General features: G+C 43.4%; 1 protein-coding gene across 8 annotated transcripts in view; it reads right to left on the reverse strand.

The window, feature by feature from the left end:
* Nucleotides 1–18,128, reverse strand: part of ERBB4 (erb-b2 receptor tyrosine kinase 4) — a 595,041-nt gene that overhangs the window by 551,507 nt on the left and 25,406 nt on the right. The window contains exon 1 of one of the 8 annotated variants that reach the window (XM_085584644.1): nt 13,234–18,128. This exon is cut by the window's right edge and continues 22,599 nt beyond it. The exons of 6 other annotated variants lie outside the window; for them this stretch is intronic. The gene's annotated coding sequence lies outside the window, so the exon portion shown is untranslated. One more of the 8 variants, XM_085584643.1, reaches the window with a different exon arrangement.

Raw genomic sequence — 18,128 nt, forward strand, 5'->3', positions numbered from 1 at the left:
CCTCCTCGGAGAAAACCCATATCTAAACAGAAAGAAGAAGGACCACAGGCCAATCTGTTCAAATATTCTGACTATGAACATTGCCTAAGAAATCAACCCTTCCAACCAAAATGCTGAGTTTCATTGAGAACTCGTTCAGTTATGCCTTAGATGCTGCCAAGCACTCTGTTGTTTTTGCTCACATGTTTGTACCCTTCTCATGGGCAGCCCCAAACCACTGTCACCTGAGCCACCTTTGTGGCATAGTGCCAGCCACTTACCTCACACCTTGAGCTGAAGATGGCTCTGACAGTGAAAAGGAACCCACTGCCGAGTACTATTTTTTAACAAAAGTAGCAGAATTAAGCAGTTAGGGCCTGATCCTCAGGTAACACAAATCAAATCACATCCATCAAAGTAAAATCTATTTATACCAGCTGTGGTTCTTTTAACATAATTTCAAAGCATTTTATTATCTGCTACTGGCTTCACCGGGAGCAGAAGATCTACCAAAAGCCAAGGGAAAGAAACAGTAAAAGAGATCTCCGAGTGACAATTGCAGAATAAACATGATGATGACAGAGATTAAATGGCTATGAACCGCATCGTTAAATCTAACTGGGCTGCAGGACTGACCTGGAACAGCAAACAAATAAGAAAAAACAAACCCAAAAGTGACTCATCTGAGCCCCACAGCTACTAAACGTGTGCAGATGATGTGGTGCTGTTCCAGGTGCCACACCAGCAGGATGCAGAGGGCCATGCCAGCCTTTGCAAGCACCAAGCTGGCACAGCGTGCCATGTCCTCGTGCCTGTCCCGTGTCCCTGGGACAGAGCCGGCCTTCCGGGGCTGGATGAGCTGCAGATGCCCAAAAGGGTGAGCAGAACAAGGGCAGCATTGTTCCCAGTGCACTGCCTGGCCTGCCAGAGCTCACAGCACTGCTTTTCCCCAAAACTTTTCTACAGGAGGCGGTTACCATCATTCATGTCAACATTCAAAAAAATAACAAAGTGGAAATACAAGGGGAGGAGAGAGGGAAAATGCCCAGCAATGACATGGACACAGAGATATGCAGGGAATGAGGAGGAGGGGAGCAGCCAGGCTGGCCATGGCCCATGAATCTCACTGGCTGGAGGATGACCTTTTGTGTGCTGCCCACCGCTGAAGGTTTCTGACGTGTAAAGTCTTCCTCTCTGCTCCGTGGGGACAACAGCAGCTCAGGAGTTATTCAAACAGGGCCTGATCACAAGTCAGAATGAATAAAACCACTTGGAAAAGAGAGAGACAAAAGGTACAAAAAACTTTACATAAGCAAAGTTGCAGGTCAAAAATCTCCTGAAGGGATGGGTGTTTTGGGGCACATCTATTTTTGTCTTCCCAGGTGCCACTGCTGCAGAGGAGGGCTGTTAACATCAGTTTCGATGCTCATACCAAGTCCTGAAGAGTGCAACAACTCTTGGTTGCTTGGATATCAATTTGGAAAAAAAAAAGAATACAATGAGAATTTCATCACTTTATAGGACATCATTTCTGATCAGAAAAAGAACTGAGGCAGTGACTTTCTCCTTGTCTTTGCCACCATCACCACCAATTTTTTTCACCTGTGCCTTGAAAAATGTGAAACTTTAAGACCACTGGACCACAAAGTTAATCATGTTCTTTCTCTGCCTAAAAAATTAAACACTTTTGGTGCCAAACTGAAGGCACCAAAGCAAGAGAAAATTTAGCTTCTTGTGCAAACTATAAGTTACATATAGCTTACACACACACAAAAATAGACTGATGGTCATAGTATATACACAGTTCTAGTCTAAAAGGTAACATTTTCATTTTAGGGGCAAAACACAAGCTTCCTGATTCTTAATTTTATTTTCACAGGAGGGAAATTCTCCACAGACCATACATCCAGCTGATGGCTTCTTGTAGGAAGAAGCCAAGCTTCAAAATGGAAAGGGCTGAGTCCATGCATAACAAACAGATGGGCACATTTTTCAGAACTTTCAGCTTGGACATAATTTTTAAATGTGATGGGATCATTGAGATATGATACAGTCATTGTCACACCACAAATTCTTTGCCTGCCACAGATCAGGAACTGTAAATAAATTCCCAAGGTAACCAATACCCTCATGTGGGCTTTAATCTATCAAATATGGTAATTGTTAGCACAAAATAACAACTTGCTGGCTTGCAAATTAATCACTCAGTCTTAGCAGCAAGGTGCAGCTTTTTATAGAGAATGCTTGGTACGTGAAGTGTGGCTAATAAGATGTTCTAATTTAAGATCTCACAACATCCCCCTTCAGGAGATAATTGCTCACACTGAAGGCCATGATCCCAAAAAGGCTGCTGAGAACCACACTCAGAACTGCTCACCAAATGCCTCTTACCACTGCAGGGAAGTGGGAGCAGCCCACCTCTGGCTGGAGAGCTAAGGAGGACACCATAGGATAGGAAAAAAAACACTATGTGATTCAACTTACCAATATGTACACAACCCATTGGACCAGAAAGGTTATGCCCATGTAATGTCATCTCTGACCCCGATTATTCACCCCCCGATTATTTAGTAAATTGAGTTAATAAATGTGAACAATATAGGTTCAAAACCCAAAGGCTTATGGCTCCTTCCTTCTAGCAGCACCTTATCCTCTTGCTGTCCAGACATACTCAAGCATCAAAGTCTTTCCTTGTGCAGAGTCCTCTTGTTCCCCTAGCCAGTGCTCAGCTGTGCCCACGTGCCCTCACTCCCTTCTTCAGCCAGCCACTTACACACCTGCTCCTCGAGGAGGTCACCAAGCTCTCATGGCCTTCAGAACTTTCCCCCAAAGCTTCACCTGTATTCTTGATCAAATTGACTATCCCCTTCTTGGTGCCTCCTTGCAACCCTTCTCAGACATGAATCTGTTTTTATGACACTACGTTTCAGGCAGAGAATTTGTCCTCTTGGTTGAAGAGTGGAGAACTTATCTGTGTTCTAGGGCACTGCAATGTCACTAATGGTGACAGTGGGGTTGATGCCTTTTCTACAGAATACCTTCAGAGTCTGCAGTGGTTTCCAAAACAGGCTGGTAAGAAATTCAAAGAAAACAGAGGAGTCAACTCATTACATAACATTAATGCAAAAGATTAGGTCCAGACTTCAGGCCTTTCCAAAAGAAAAGTGGAAAGGAAGGGAATTTACTGTCTATCTCCAAAATTGGTTAGTAAATGCATGTGTTGATTTGGCACAGCCTCGCTTTTGGTAGTGGTGGAGGGCCACAAAAGTGGCTTCTGTGAGAAGCTGCTGGAAGCTTCCAGATGTTTGACAGAGCCAATCTCCGATGGCTCTGAAGATGGACGCACAGAGGCTGGTAACTCCTCTGTGATGACATATTTAAGAAGAAAATCAAAACAGAGCACAGACAATTTTTTTCCAGGGGCAGGGGTTTCTCCTTCCCAGCACCCCACATGAGGAGAGGCATTAAACAGTGCCAGCGCTGCCACAGACGCCACTGCCAGCGCAATGTGGTGGAAACATGATGAGCAATTCCCTGACACAGAACCTAGGTGAGATCAACTCCTCAGCACTGTGGAATCTTGCAAGAGTCTTTGAATTAGTGGAACTTGTTGGCAACGGTACCCATGAGCAGCAGTTTTTCTTCCAGTCAGAGGAGGAAGTGAGGACATGTGAGGGAAACAAGAGGGAGGCACCAAGGTCAGTGGAAAGAAGGAGGGAGAGAAGGTGCTCAAGTGTCAGAGCTGAGATTTCTCTGCAGGCCGTGGTGAGGACCCTGGTGAAGCAGCTGTGCCCCTGTAATGCATGAAGTCTATAGGGGATGCAGAGATCCACTTGCAGCCCGTGAGAGAAGTGCTCACACTGGAGCAGGTGGATGCTGCAGAAAGCTGTGATGCCGTGGAGACCTAACAGAGAGAGAAGGCCTCTCCTTCCAGAGATGGAGAGAAAAAGCCCTTGCTTCCAGACTAGAGCAGCCTATCCTCTAAGGACTCCACCCCATGGACAAGTGACCCATGCTGCAGCAGTTTTGGGAAGTTTGCCTGTGGGAGGGACTCGCACTGCAGCAGTTTTGGCAGGACTGCTGCTCATCAGAGAGGATCCACACTGGAGCAGTTCACAGAGAGCTGTGTCCCATGGGAGGGACCCCACAGCAAAGCAGAGGAAAGACTCCTCTCCCTGAACAACCAGAAAACCTCAAGTGATGAACTGACCCCAACCCCCACACCCTGTGTGTCCCTGTGCTGTCGGTGGGAAAGAGGGAGGGGCTGGAGGGAAAGGTGCTTTAAAGGCTTATTTTACTTCTCATTATCCTCCTCTGACTCTGCTAAAAATAAATTTACCTTAAATTCGAACCTGTTTTGCCCTTAGAGCGTTTTCTCACAGTTCTTATCAACTCATGAGCCCTTCATTAATTTCTTTTTCTGTCTCCTCTGCCCAGCTGTAGCAGGAGAGGGTAAGCAAACAGCTGGCTTTCATGGGTGCCTGGTGTTTGGCCAGTGTCAAACCACGACAATGCACCATCTCACCTGATGGGACAATCAACTGCCTATTTGCACAAGTTCATTCTGGTAACAAAATTAGGTATTTTTCTTAAGCGTGAATTCCCCTAAAATCACAAAGATGGAGTAGTGCATCCTGCACCTAATTCAGGGATGTGACACCAGACTAAGCAGGCTGAGTCCCCTGATGCACAATGTGAATTTGTAAACAGTTCAGAGATCCCATCTGTCAAGCACTTTTATCTCTGAAGTTAGTAAACAGCACAGACACTCTCTGCATCTCCACTGTTTCTCATAAACTAGATTTGAAAAACACCAAGGCTACCACAAGGCTTCACCAAGCACCTATGAAACCTGAAAGGAGGCAAAAAAACAAGTCACTTTTCTAATTTACTATGCCCAACAGAACAAACCTAATTCTCCACTTCTTTGAATCCTTGTGAACACAGAGGCATCCAAAGCCAGCTGGGTGGATGGCACATCCCTTATACTCTCAGGTCATACAAGTGATGAGCAGCTGACAAACAGCTTTGAAAGAAGCTTGCTGCACATACAAAACAAAATCTGAGGAAACCAGAGAGAGATCATCCAAGGCTATGGTCAGTATCAAAGCATTCCCCCTACAGCAGCTCGAGCACTTTTGGTAACTGCACTGGAGATCAAACTACACAGTATTAACTAATAACTCTAAAATGTCCTTTTACGCCACTTTTTTCCTCTTCTGTTTTCTATGGAAGACATCAAAATACCTACTTTGAGAACAGCAAATCACTGCCAATCTTGTGAGACTGAGCTACTTCTAAATTGGGAACTGTGACAAGAGAGTAGCACAGCACTAAGGCCTACCTAAGGAAATGAGTCACTCAAAGCAGCAGCTATAGAACTTAACAGAATAAATTGATGTCAGCTAATTAGCACTTAAGATCTTATTATCAGTGGATTTATAAAATTGTAGCCTAGATATCACTATATGAATGTATAGTTAATTATCTGATGTACAGGATCAAACCCCACTATACTTCCTCCTGCCAGTGTATAACTGCTTGCTTAAGAAAGGAATAGTTGACTGATTAATCAATTCTAAGTTCAAGAGACCAGCACATTATCAGAAGGGCTGACACTGTGTTGAGTGAGTTGGCACTTGCATTTTTAATTTGGTATTCCATTTCTTAGTTAAACTTCACTGCCTACCTTATTTATATAAGCCTTTTATCTTCTTGGAAAGCAGAGGTACCTCTCCAGTAAGATCTATCCTTAGAATGCAATTGCTTTTACTTTGTCTTCACATCCTTTTTTTCTAACATCACCATGGCCCAAACCTCCCTTCCTGCTGCATCTGCTGTGGAGGAACACAAAAAAGGTGTGTAACTGTTTAGTGTGTGCTCTCCTCACATGGTAAAAAGTTGAAACAAAACCTGGCTGTTTCCATCTGACAAATTTGCTTTGCTATTTCCAGCCCCAATGATACAAGAGGAGCACAAGGGTTTTTCCAGTACAGCTCCAAGTTTTATTGCTCAGTATGGCAGTACAGTAAATAAGCTTAGAAATTGCAATGTCTGGGTAAAAACAGCCAGACAAAAATCTGCCTCAAGTCCTCGCTCCTAGAGATGCACAAAATCACACAGGGCTCCCCTGCACACCCTTCTGCAAATATGGGAGTAACTGAATGAGTTTCACTCCCACCAGTTTAAAAGCTTCACACTCACGTGTCTTCTCCAGGATTGAAGTTTTACAGGCTCTGGGAGCAAGGGAAAAGCCAGAGGACCACAGTCACACCACAGGCACTTGGCTTTATGTCCTAAAGGGTGGAGCAGCTGGGAAATGAGCCCCATAAAGGCCAGGCAGCTCAGACTGGAGGCAGCAGCATCGTGCCCTGCGAGAGGCCATTTCCAGGTGGTGACAAAGCGGTGAGACAGCGCGCAGCTCTCCCCCGGGATGGCTGCAGCCCCTCATGGGTACTGACAGGAGCAGGCAGCCTGCCACCACATCTAACCTGACCTCCTGCTTCCTGAAACGCTGCTCCAGGTAAATGTGACAAAGGAAACAGCCGTGGCTTCTGTCAGGATAGGATCCCACCAAGTCAGTGACCTTTCCAGAAGCGCAGAGACAAAAGCACGTCCCTCTCCTGCTTGCAGCCCAATCCCATAAAGCTTTCTACACACACTTAAGCTCATCTTTCCACATTAAAGCACTGATGATGAACTTTAAGCACCATCTTATGTACCATGGAAGTTTTCTAAGGCACCTCTGGAGAGCCTGGTCCTTGCCAGCGTGCTGAACTGGGCTGGTCTGGCATTAAAAGAACAGTGCTTCTCTCCAGAAGGACTGTCATTAGTTGAACCATTCAAAATAGTCTAAACACAGCAAATCAAATGCACTCAGATCTGATCAAAATTGTTTCCAAAATGAACTTGGTAAATCCCATTTCAATCCTTTTACCTCCTTGTAGCACGAGTGCTCCACACAGGCTGGTCTCCAACATCCTGCATCCCAACCCCATGGACAATGATGCAGAGTCCACCCACTGCAGAGGGCAGGAGAGGCCCTCAGTGAAGACACCCCAGCACGTGTTTCCCACTCAGGTACATGCTCAGCCCTGAAATCAGGCTCTCCCTTTCCACATGGGCACCCACTTCCATAGAAAAAAGCGATATGCAGTCACTAATTGCTCTAATTTATTACTGTGTGCCAGCTAACTCACAATGTCATTTAAACCCAGGTTAGGAGCTAGATTGCTAAATAAGCTTTAATCATAATAGTCCTCAAAGAACAAAAGGCAGGCAGAGAGAAGCCATTTTGCCTTCATCTGTCTTCTCTTGTTGCCAAAGCCCTCTCAGATGGTTCCTCCATTTATCACTTGGATAGCGATCGTTAGCTCTTCTCATTCCAGCTCCTACAGACTGATGATGGTTGTTAGACTTTTTATTTACTTTTTTCTCTAACTAGCACACAGTTAGGGCTGTAATAACTCCTGTTCTTTTACAAAAGTTCTCACTTATAAGGGAAGTACTGAAAATCATATACCATGCCAGAGATATGGCCCTGGATAATGAGCAAAATAGGAGATTTTAAAGCAAAGTGTAAGCATTCAAATACTCAAAGTCCTGTTTACAAAAAGTGCATTCTATTCTCATGACATTTAAATTTTCTTATTAAATACACACCTCAAACGAGGTCATTCTCAGTTAGAACTGCAGTTGTTTGCTCAAACATACAGAGTATGACGCCCCAAAGAACACATGAGATGTATAATCTGGACCACGGGAGACACTGACCATCCTCCCTCCTCATGGGCAGTAACTGTATTCACATGGTTACCCCTTCCTAACCTCTGCGTGACCATTTCAGGATCTTAAAATGTTTCATTTTCATGTAAAAAGAAAGATACAAAGAAAGGAGATGAGAAGGGGGCGGGGGTGGGGAAGAGAAAATTAACAGTTTCTTTAAACTAAGGCAAACCCAGCTGTTAGGAGAAAAAAAATAAAAATAAAAACACAAGAGCAGTTTTCTCCTAGAGAATTTTGACGTAACCAAACATATTCTTAATGGAAAGTTATTAATGTGAGAAAGTTTGACCAGCTCTAGATATAACAGGTATAACTGGTCTAAGTGAATGAACAGAGAAATCAGAATTTAAATTCTGATCTTTGACACTAATTTATTCAAAGCCACAAAAATACAGGAGCTGAACGCTCACCACCTTTAGCATTCAACCCACCACCTCTCATCAAAAAGCATTTCATCTGTCAAAGAAAAAAGAAAAAAAAATACTCCATAGGCTGAAAACTGCTGACTTAGATTTGTTCAGCTAATGTCCAATTAATATAACACAAAATTCCACATGGAAAAAAGCAGTCTAATAAGCAAGCTAATGAAAATTGAGTATTTTACAAGAAAGTTACCTAAGCATAAAGTCAACTGGCTATTACACTGGTATTCAAATCCAGGGGTAGCAACAAGGGAAAAGCTGGCATTCACAGGAATGAGTTCTCAGACATGAAGAGACTGAGCCAAAATCTTCCAGAAGTCCATTCTCATCATGCTAACTTTAGTTTTTCTAAACATGCATTTTAACAGGACCCCCAACCTCCCATACAGTATTTGAAAACAGTTTCCTAAGTGCACCACTTTGAACTAAAACTTTCGCAAATTCATTTTTGGAGAGGAAATAGAGATTTGTGGTGGGAGAGAGGGAAATGGGAGCATAAGGTGCAGCCCCACTCCCTTGCAGCCCTAAATTGCTGAGGATTAGAAATGCACAACAAGCCACAGAGTTCAGCCTCCCTGCAGCCTCCTGTCCTACAAAAACGAAAGGGGCAGCAAATTGTGACATTCCTTACTGTGCGTGACTTACTTAATTTCGATTTTTTTCACAATTATAAGGTCAATGAAAGCCTTTGCTGCACTTCAGTGCAGACAGATTTCACTGTTCCTCTCTTCACCAATTTCAGCCATAAAGCCAAGGCTAATTACTCTGACAGGAAAACAGGAGGAAAAAATAAAGGGATACAGGCAAACACACACATATTGCTAGTGAGCTGTCATGGGTGAAAGAGGGCTACAGCCCCTGGGCTCAGCCAGTCCTATTGACACAACAAAGGAGTTCCCACCCAGCAGCACAGAGCAAAATCTGTGGATGCAGACAGCAGAACGGGGAGAGGGGAAAAAAGGAAAAAAGAAAAGGAAATAACACTCCCTCTTGTTGTGAGGTCCTTACCATGCAAAGCTTTCATTGCAAAGAAAAGTGCTATTGAGAGAAGGTGCAGGGGACCAAAATGCTGGGAGGCAAACAAGCAAACACAGCACTCGCTGCGAGGGGCCTGGGACCCCTGCAAACCCAGAAATCAATCAGCAAGGCAGATCCTGGCAGAGGCAGCTATTTCAGATTGATGAAACATCCTAGACAGACTTGGTCTCTATTCTGCTGCAGCCAGCCTGCAGGTGCACACCTGCACAGCGCAGCCACGGCGAGATGGATGGTGCATTCAGCTTTGCTGTGTGCACCCTCATGTTCAGGCAGTCCCCAAAATGACATCTATTTGCTGCTAAAAGAGGAGAGGAATTGAATGGTGAGTGAAAACGCTTCAGCTGGACAGGAAGGAATGTCGGCAGGGCAGCCCTGGCTGCAGCCAGCTCCAGCTGAGCAGCCTGTCAGAGGATTTCCGTCTGGCTGGCTCCAGACAGAAACCTGTCCTTGCCATAGTCCTGCAAAATTGCCATCTCCAAACACTGCAACTTACCACAGGCACTGACAATAGCTACCAGTTATCTCCCTTGCCAGTAGGAAGAATCACCACTAACTCACTTTCCTCAATTTGAATTTGCATTTAGAGCCCCACCAACACAGGTGAAAACACCTCATGCTCTGGGGTGCTTTGCCCACTGAAGATGTCCCAAAGATTTCCCTGCAGCAGTGTGCACCACAAAGGGATCTGCATGTACCAGGAGCTGACAATCAGTTAAATAAAAAAATCATTTCAGTAGTTTTATACATTTTTTTCCTGTTGGATGAAACACTGAGAAATGTGAGCCACACATAACACGATGCATTTTTTTTCCTGGGTCCAGCTCCCAGTGAATCAAAGGCATTTAACTTAAGTAAGGACCACAAGCCTTATAGCTTAGACCACATTTCTAACGAGTACTACTTGGGTTATGAAGAGTTTCACACATAAATCTCAAAACACTTTGCAAACACAAGGAAACCTCATTTTTATCACTTTCCATCATGATATTTGCAAACTGGGAAGTGCAAAGGAGAGATTTCATTTTGTAGAGGGGAACCCCCTCACCAGTGGTCAAGAAATGAGACAAAATTCTAGCCCAAGTCTCCCCCATCTTGCCACCCTCTCACTGGAGCCTCACCACTCCCTAAGCCCCACCTTTGGATCACTCTGGAAATGCATTTAGTATGCCCCCCATGAAACATGCAGTATTTATCTCCCTGTTCCTGAAATCCTGTTATCTTGACAACTAACAATTAGTCACTTTCACCACCAAGAAAGAAAACATTTTTGGCTCTCCTGTTAATTATACTTTAAACATACATAAACTGTAGTCATGGGAATAAAAAAGGAGGGATGGGAAGATGAAACTTTGTTACAATAGCCACACTCTGACAACCTAAGACACAAACTAAATTATTTTGTGTCTTTCCCAGCAAGTTTCCTTCAATTAGCTTCACCACTGAGCTCAAAAGGTGATTACTTGAGACCTATGCTAGTTTGTGGAATTACAGTCCCTCAATGATGTATGCAAAGACATGGGGAAATCTATATTAAAGCTCAGCTGCCTTGGCTAAATATTGAAAGAAGAAAAGCAGTGAGGTGAGGGAAGGAGAAAGACACTTGGTATTCAGATCTTCTCCATTGTGGAACAATTAATTCTCCACTCTGTGATGAGATGACCGACACAGTGGTGCAGCACATGCATAAATACTTGTCTATCAGCACTCAAAACCTCAGGCAGGAGAGCACCAAAACAAGTCCTCAGTAACACTGTCAGTAACGCCTGAAAATCCCTGAGTGGCAACTGCTGCACACTAAAGCTCATCCTTTTTGCCACATTTTAAAATCACTAATCTTCTTTTCAGACTAATGTATTTTTCCTCCTACTCTTAATTCTTTTTCTCATTGTTTTGTGACATTGTTAAACAACTTCTTAATCTTCTTCCTTTGTACATCTCTCTTGATGGGAGGGAAGCATACACCTCTGCTTTTCAACAAATCAGCCACTTGGGATGCTCAGGGCATTCCATCCTGGGCTGAGGAGCAGAAGGACAATAAATATAAACATAAAACAAACTTAGGAGTGATGCTCTCAACCCTTTTGCTGACTCATTGCAGGAGGCTCACTCTGCCTGTCCATACAGCTCCAGACCCAGCCAGGCACCAAGCACCAGCACCTGCCTCCAGCATTGCCCCGGGTCTCTGACACTCTGCTGCATTGGACACATTTCTGAGTACTCAGGAATCTGAGACATTTCAAGGGCTCCTTTGGTCTGAAATCTCAGCCCCGATTTTGCAGACTTCCAAAGAACTCTTGCCTAGAAGTGGCAAGATGTGTTTATCCATCAGCAAGGACAGCCCAAGCAGAACAAGAATGAAAACAAAGAAAAGCAACAAAGAAACCCAAAACAAAACAAACAAACATAAAACGCACTCAAAACAAACCCAAACCCATCCAATCCTGACTATATCTTGAAAAAGGCTGTAACAGAGTAAATCTTCAAGTCCAGGCTTCATGGACTGCCCCTCAGGTAACACTTGGTGCCTGTAGATAACAGGTTTCCCACTGTATCCCCCAGCGCCTTCCACATTTTTCTGAGCAGCAGAGTCCAGACCTCCAGCCACATTCAGACCCACTGCAAAACCTCTCTCAGGCACAAGAGCCCCAGAGTAGCACTCCAAGCCCAGCTCTGACTCCCACTCAGATAAGCAGCCCTCCTCAGCTCAGACCCACAGGAGTTTTATAGGTTTCTTTAGGCACCATAGCAAGGCAGCTCCCTTTACCTTTCAGTGGCTTTGCTCTGTTCCTGACTCACCTGTGCTTTTCAAGATGTCCTTGCAATTACATCTGGAGAGCAGCAGCAGTGCACACCACCCACCGAGAGCCTAAACAAACCAAGCCCATCCACTTCAGGAGGGCATGTCCACGTTTCCCACTTACACTGTGATTATCCATAAATGCTCACAGGTGTGGGGTGGCACCTTGGGGAAGCTGTTTCATCATCCAGGCAGGATGTGGCAGCAGGGACTGCCCTACACATCCCCCTTCTGTGAGGGCAGCACAGCCTCTCCTGTGCTCTGCATGTCACCCCAGAGCAGGAGTCCCGAGCCTTGGACATTCTGCACAACACAGCCACTGGAAAATAGTAATTAAAATTAAACAATCCAAAATAACCGATACTAGCAGAGCTGTCCTTTCATTGACTCCCAATTTTCTCACAAGAATGCACAGTAAGCACACAGGTGAATAATGCACCAACTGCATTTCAAATGGTCTCCCACCCAGAATATGTAAACACTAGTGTGAACTGCAGGACTCCAATAAATTATTTTAAATCTGAACAGCTCATCACAAACATAGCAGTCTGACTCGACAGCAGACACACTTCTCATTTAATCAGTTCTGTTATAGTATGTGCAATGTTAAATGCAACAGATAATGACATAAATGAGAGTAGTACCACACTAGGTAAAATAGTGCCACTTACTGTATCACTAATTAAAATTATGTTTCCAGTACCCTTGTTTTACAGATACCCTTGTCTTTGCCTTTGTAGTTTCTGCCTTTTGTGGCAGTTTGTTTCTAGTTTCTTTGTTCAAGTGTAAGAAATTCAGCATCATATAATCAGAGGGGGGAAAAAAACTTTAAAAATAAACCTGCTTACAGGTATTTGACTCTACAACCTGCTCCCACTTCTTTCCTGTGGAAGGTTTGTGCTCAAGTAAATTGGAATAAGCACGTGTAATTTTCATTGCAAAAAGTATCCCTTACCTCATGGCTACAAAAGAAAACAAAAACAAAACCAAAACAAAACAAAAAAAAAGCCCTACAAGATAATATATGTTAATATATGTCAGGATTCTTACCATGGCAAATCTAGCATTTGTAATTCCCAAAATATCCCTTCTAATTACATCCGCCTTTCTTTATAGCATGGTCACTACTTACTGAACTAGCACTGCACTTTTGGGTTGGTGCACCCTCAGGAGCTTTCCTGAAGGAATCCAAAAGTTTTCTTTCACACTTACACTTTATAAACTGGATGAAAACATTAAGTAGAACTGGAAAGCAAGTAGCCAAAGGTCTTTGAAAGCCATCTCAAAGCCACCAGCAACAGCACTCTATTGAGCAGGCATCTGTAACAAATGCAGAAAGTGGAAAGCTTAGGAAAAGGGGAAGAAGCAGATGAGATGCAGACCACTGAGTTAAGCATTTCTAAATTGTATTCTAAATTCTAATTGCATTTCTAAAAAATAACCTCCCTCATGTAAGAAAGGCAAGCTGATATGAATAAAACCCATATATGCCCTGGTAGCATGGGGGGTACTGTGATAGATGAGTAATGCAATAGCTGATTCTTACAATTAAAAGACAAATATTACATATATGTTAAGAAAAATTCTACAGATTTATAGTTATGTTTTACCCTCTCTTGCATTATCACGGGATAGCCTGGGTAGTCAGGGGATTTAAGAAGGCCAGCTTGTTACTGTAGTAACACCTGACCTCCAATCAGAATATAAAACAGTGATCTCCACTGCTAGAGAGGGAAGGAGTCTATTGGCAAAACTTAAAGAGAAACTAAAAAGTTTAAAAGTGAAACATCCATTGTCTAAATGAGCATATAGTGAGAAAAAATCTTTTACTCCCAGCACCGTATTATTTTCTCTTTTCAGTATTCTGTTGTATTTTTGATGAGGTTTTAATAAACCTTTTACAACTTTTAGAAGTGAATATCACTTCTCACAGTACTCACGCTACCGCCTAAACATTCGGGGGTTAAATGGAAATGAAGCAGACAAGAACTTTCTCTGAAGTGCAGCAGAGGGGCAAATCCATGTGGTGCAATCCTGCATGGTGAAGGCCACCTTAGGTCAGAGGCAAAGGAGAAGAAATATCTGCACCTTAAACATCCTTTAGGGTCTCCTAAGGCACAGTGTCCTAACAAAGGGAATGGCCACCACAATGTCAGCATGGTAACAATTTCCCTTCTGCAGAGAGTAGCAGGAGAAACCACCCCTTGAAAGACTGAGACATCATTACAAACATTTAGCCACACTGAGTTAGTAAATTCAGGGAGTGATTGTTCACCTTGACCAGATGACTTCCACCCTGGGGACCCAAGACATAAATACACACAGGCTACAAAGTAAAAAACAAGTTTCTCCCCCATCTTTAAGGCTACACTGCATTGTGCCAGACACATCCTATTTGTCCTCATTGGAATTTTTGAAATGTGCAGTGTACATCTTTGCTCAGAGCATCCCAGTGACCCCAAGGGCTACAAGGAAGTGGCCAGGTACAGCACCCACACCAGTGCTGGGGCACATGTCAGGCACCAGCTACACACAGCCAGCAAGGGCTCTCCTCAATCCCTTGAGCAGCACCTTCAAAATGTACCCATATATATCTGCGTTAGAAACAAAGGAAAACAAGCAAAAAAAGGAAAAAACCAAAACAAAACCAAACCACAGTAGGGAAAAATACATATATATCTGTGTAAATGCAGGAAAAAATGAGTAGAGAAAAGAGGGGTAACAGGGGACCCTTGCACTGTCACCAGTGCCCAGGCAAGAGCACAGACTAGAGCTCAGAGATTCAGGAATGAGGCATTTCAGCTGGCCATATGTGCAGCATAGCATAGAAAAAGAACATTCACAGCCAAGGATCTGTAGAGAAATATTGGTGCAGTTAGGTATGCAAATATTTTGCTGTTGACAAAGGAAGTAATAGGGTACTTTTTCACTGTTTTTGCTTGTGCCTCTTATTAAAAAAATCAGTGCTACCACAGGCCTCACCATCACCCTCATATTTGACACTGTAAAACAACATTATACACAAGTGCATACATCCCAACATACTTTCCCCCTATTCAAAAATGAAGTGCCACTTTTAAATATTTCCACTTTACTTGCTTTGAATTGCCGGAGATCAAATGAGTCAATTAAGTGCTGTGTCTTTTCTGTGCGGAGCGAAGATGAAGGTAATTTGCTGCTCAGTGCATCTGTTTCCTCATCAGCACAGTAAGGACCAGGCTAATTAGGGGAGGAAAACAATATGGTCATATGGATAGGCCAGATTGCCTGTCACTCAGCTATTCAGCAGCCAGGCTGTGCTATGAGGACAGCAAACAGATGAGGACTCTTCATCTCCTTCCTCACCATGCCTTGGGAAAGAAAAAAAAAAAAACAAAACTAACCTACTTCAAGCACGCAGATGGTTACCTGAATATTTTTAGCATTAATCCCAAAAGGCTCCTCCCCAAATCCTGTTGTTGGTGATGCACCCAGGATGAACACTGCTGCTCTTTGCTCCGGGAAGGACCCAAGGCAGCAGGCGCCAAGGGTTCTCTGAGGAGCTCGTGGGCACCAAGGTGGTGAGCAGGGACCCCCACGCTGTGGAAAGCACGGGAGAGCTGCAGCATTGCATGGGGAACGTGTTACCAATGCATGATGGCAATGCATCCTGCCATTCCCGGAAACCTGCACCGCCGGGCATCGCTCCGCTTCCCGTGCAAGGCAAAGGCCCTGCTCCCAGACCTCACCTGCAGCAAATGGGAAGGCATCCATCTGGAGGATGACTGGGTTTTAATGTACCAAAATCTTCACAGTCTCTGCCTCCCTACTGCCTCCCACACTGACATCTTTTAAAAGCACGTTTGGAAAACAACCGAAAACTGTAAGAAGCAGTACATCATCAAGAACCATCTAAAAATCTGTTGTTGCTACGCCCTTTGCTCTCCAACACAAAAAATTCCTAAATATCTTCCTTCATTTTTAGTTTCAATAGATTCAATTATCCATATGACTTCGTTTCCAAAGTTCTCAAATTCTGAAACACTGCAGAATCACAGACCCCAAGTCAACAATCATGTAGGGAGTACCCTGATTCTGCTTTAAATCACCAATCCTAAATCTTATGTCAGAAGTTATTTTCTTGGCAAACTGAAAGCATGCAAGTGCATGAGAAAAACAACTCTTAGGAGAGAAGGTAGAATAAAGTAATTCCAAGTCACTCACACACAGTCCCACTGCAGCATTTCTGTTTATTAAGAGAAGATATGGAATATCAGAGGAAGTTCATTTATTCACTGGCCTGTATTATCAAGCAGCAGCAGACATTACATTTACCACATCCAAGCTTTATTTGCTACTGCAAAATGAAATGGTAGAGGGTACAGAAAACAAGTTAACTCAGATCGAGCATATCATAAAGCAATCAACCTAAGCAAGGGCTTTCACATGTCCCTGTCAGGCACAGACTGAGTGCCCCACGCTGCAAATACAGCTTTTAGTTAAAAAAAAAAAATTATTCACTTTAATAGAGTATTCCCAGCAGATCTCTGGTTTTACACTGATCAAAACCACACCAATATAGTCTGCTCCTCAAACAGGGAATAATTTAGCAGATTGTACTAAAAAAAATAAAAAAAAACCAAAAAACAACAAATAAAACAAAACAAAAACCCAAAACCCCACACAACAACAAAAAGAAAACCCAATCAAAAAAAAACCCTCCACAAAACCCAGAATAGATGTTGACTGGAATCCAACCTTCTCTGCACAGCAGGGAGGACAGGTTCACTCACAAACCATCTAAAAATACTGGCAGGGAGCATCTTATTGCCTCAGCCCAAAATGAGACAACTTTCATTTGGCACACATCCCACACATGGCTTTGACCCAAAGGTTTTTTCTTGAACCAAAGGGGCTCTTTGCTCCTATTCAGAGGGCTACAAAATTTGGGATTAGCCACCAATTCATCTAGATCCATAAACAGACATCTAAAAACATGGATCAGACTGCAGAGGTCCCTCTGAACTTCAAGTCTTTACCAGTGCATCCTTACCAGACCTCACAGAAATTGCATTTCTGCCTTACTAACCCTTCACATCATTATTTACTGAAAGCTTACAACAAATCCAACCCCTCAAACAGGTGAATGTTATTCTAATGATACATGTCAAGGGACAGGGGACAGTATTTGAGTGCAGCTATGATTATACACAGTAATATAGGTGAAAATAAACAAGCAAGTAGTCAGTATGCCATGTAATTCCTTTAACCACAGCTTATTCCACAAAATTGAGGGCTCAATCTACAATTCATATCTTTCCACTTCTTGAAACCATTGTTCTAAGAGTGTGTAAGTCTAAGAACTTGTCCAAATGGCATAAGCAAATTTGGCCAACTATGCAGAAAATGCTAGTGGCTGGAATTGCAAACCAGGGTATTTGCTTCATTATGCAAATCCAGGCAATTATCCATGTCCTCCCAAGAACAGACACTTAACAGGGCAGCCATGGCTCAGATGAAAGGGGAGGACACGGTGATGTGAAGGACAGGCTCGTGACCAACAGGGACCCTGCTCTGCTCATGGGGCCCACCAAAGCTCTGCCTGCAGTGCTTTGAAAAAACCAAACCCAAAAACTCCATCAGGGCAACCACAGGCTGATCCCACCTCAGCACTCAGCTCTCCTCTCACTAACTCCCTGCCCCACAAAGGCCCACCCACTGCAAAGCACCCTAATTCCCAGGGATAGGGTGCAGTGGTGAAGCTGGGCACTGGCATGGTTATAAATACTTCATCACAGTAATTAAAACAGACCTCAAGCACCCAGAATGAGCCAAACTAGCCACAAAGTCACTACTCTGCGCTTTTGGCTAGGAAAAATAGAAGAAAATCACCTCTGCAGTAAGTAAGAAAAAAAAATAACCAGCTCCAAGTTGGCAAACTATTATATTTAAAAAAAAAAACCAAAGATAAGCACACAGCTTCATTTTGGCCCATTAAACTGAGGGGTCTAAAAGTCTTGAGTGAAAACCTTGGAAATTTCAGCAATGATGTGCATTAATCAAAAAAAAAAAAAAACGCAAACTGCAAATAGCAACCAACCAAAGGGAGAGCTTGAGTTTTAAGAGAC

The sequence above is a fragment of the Lonchura striata genome, chromosome 7 (assembly GCF_050655825.1).
Source record: "Lonchura striata isolate lonStrDom1 chromosome 7, ASM5065582v1, whole genome shotgun sequence".
Lineage (NCBI taxonomy): Eukaryota > Metazoa > Chordata > Aves > Passeriformes > Estrildidae > Lonchura > Lonchura striata.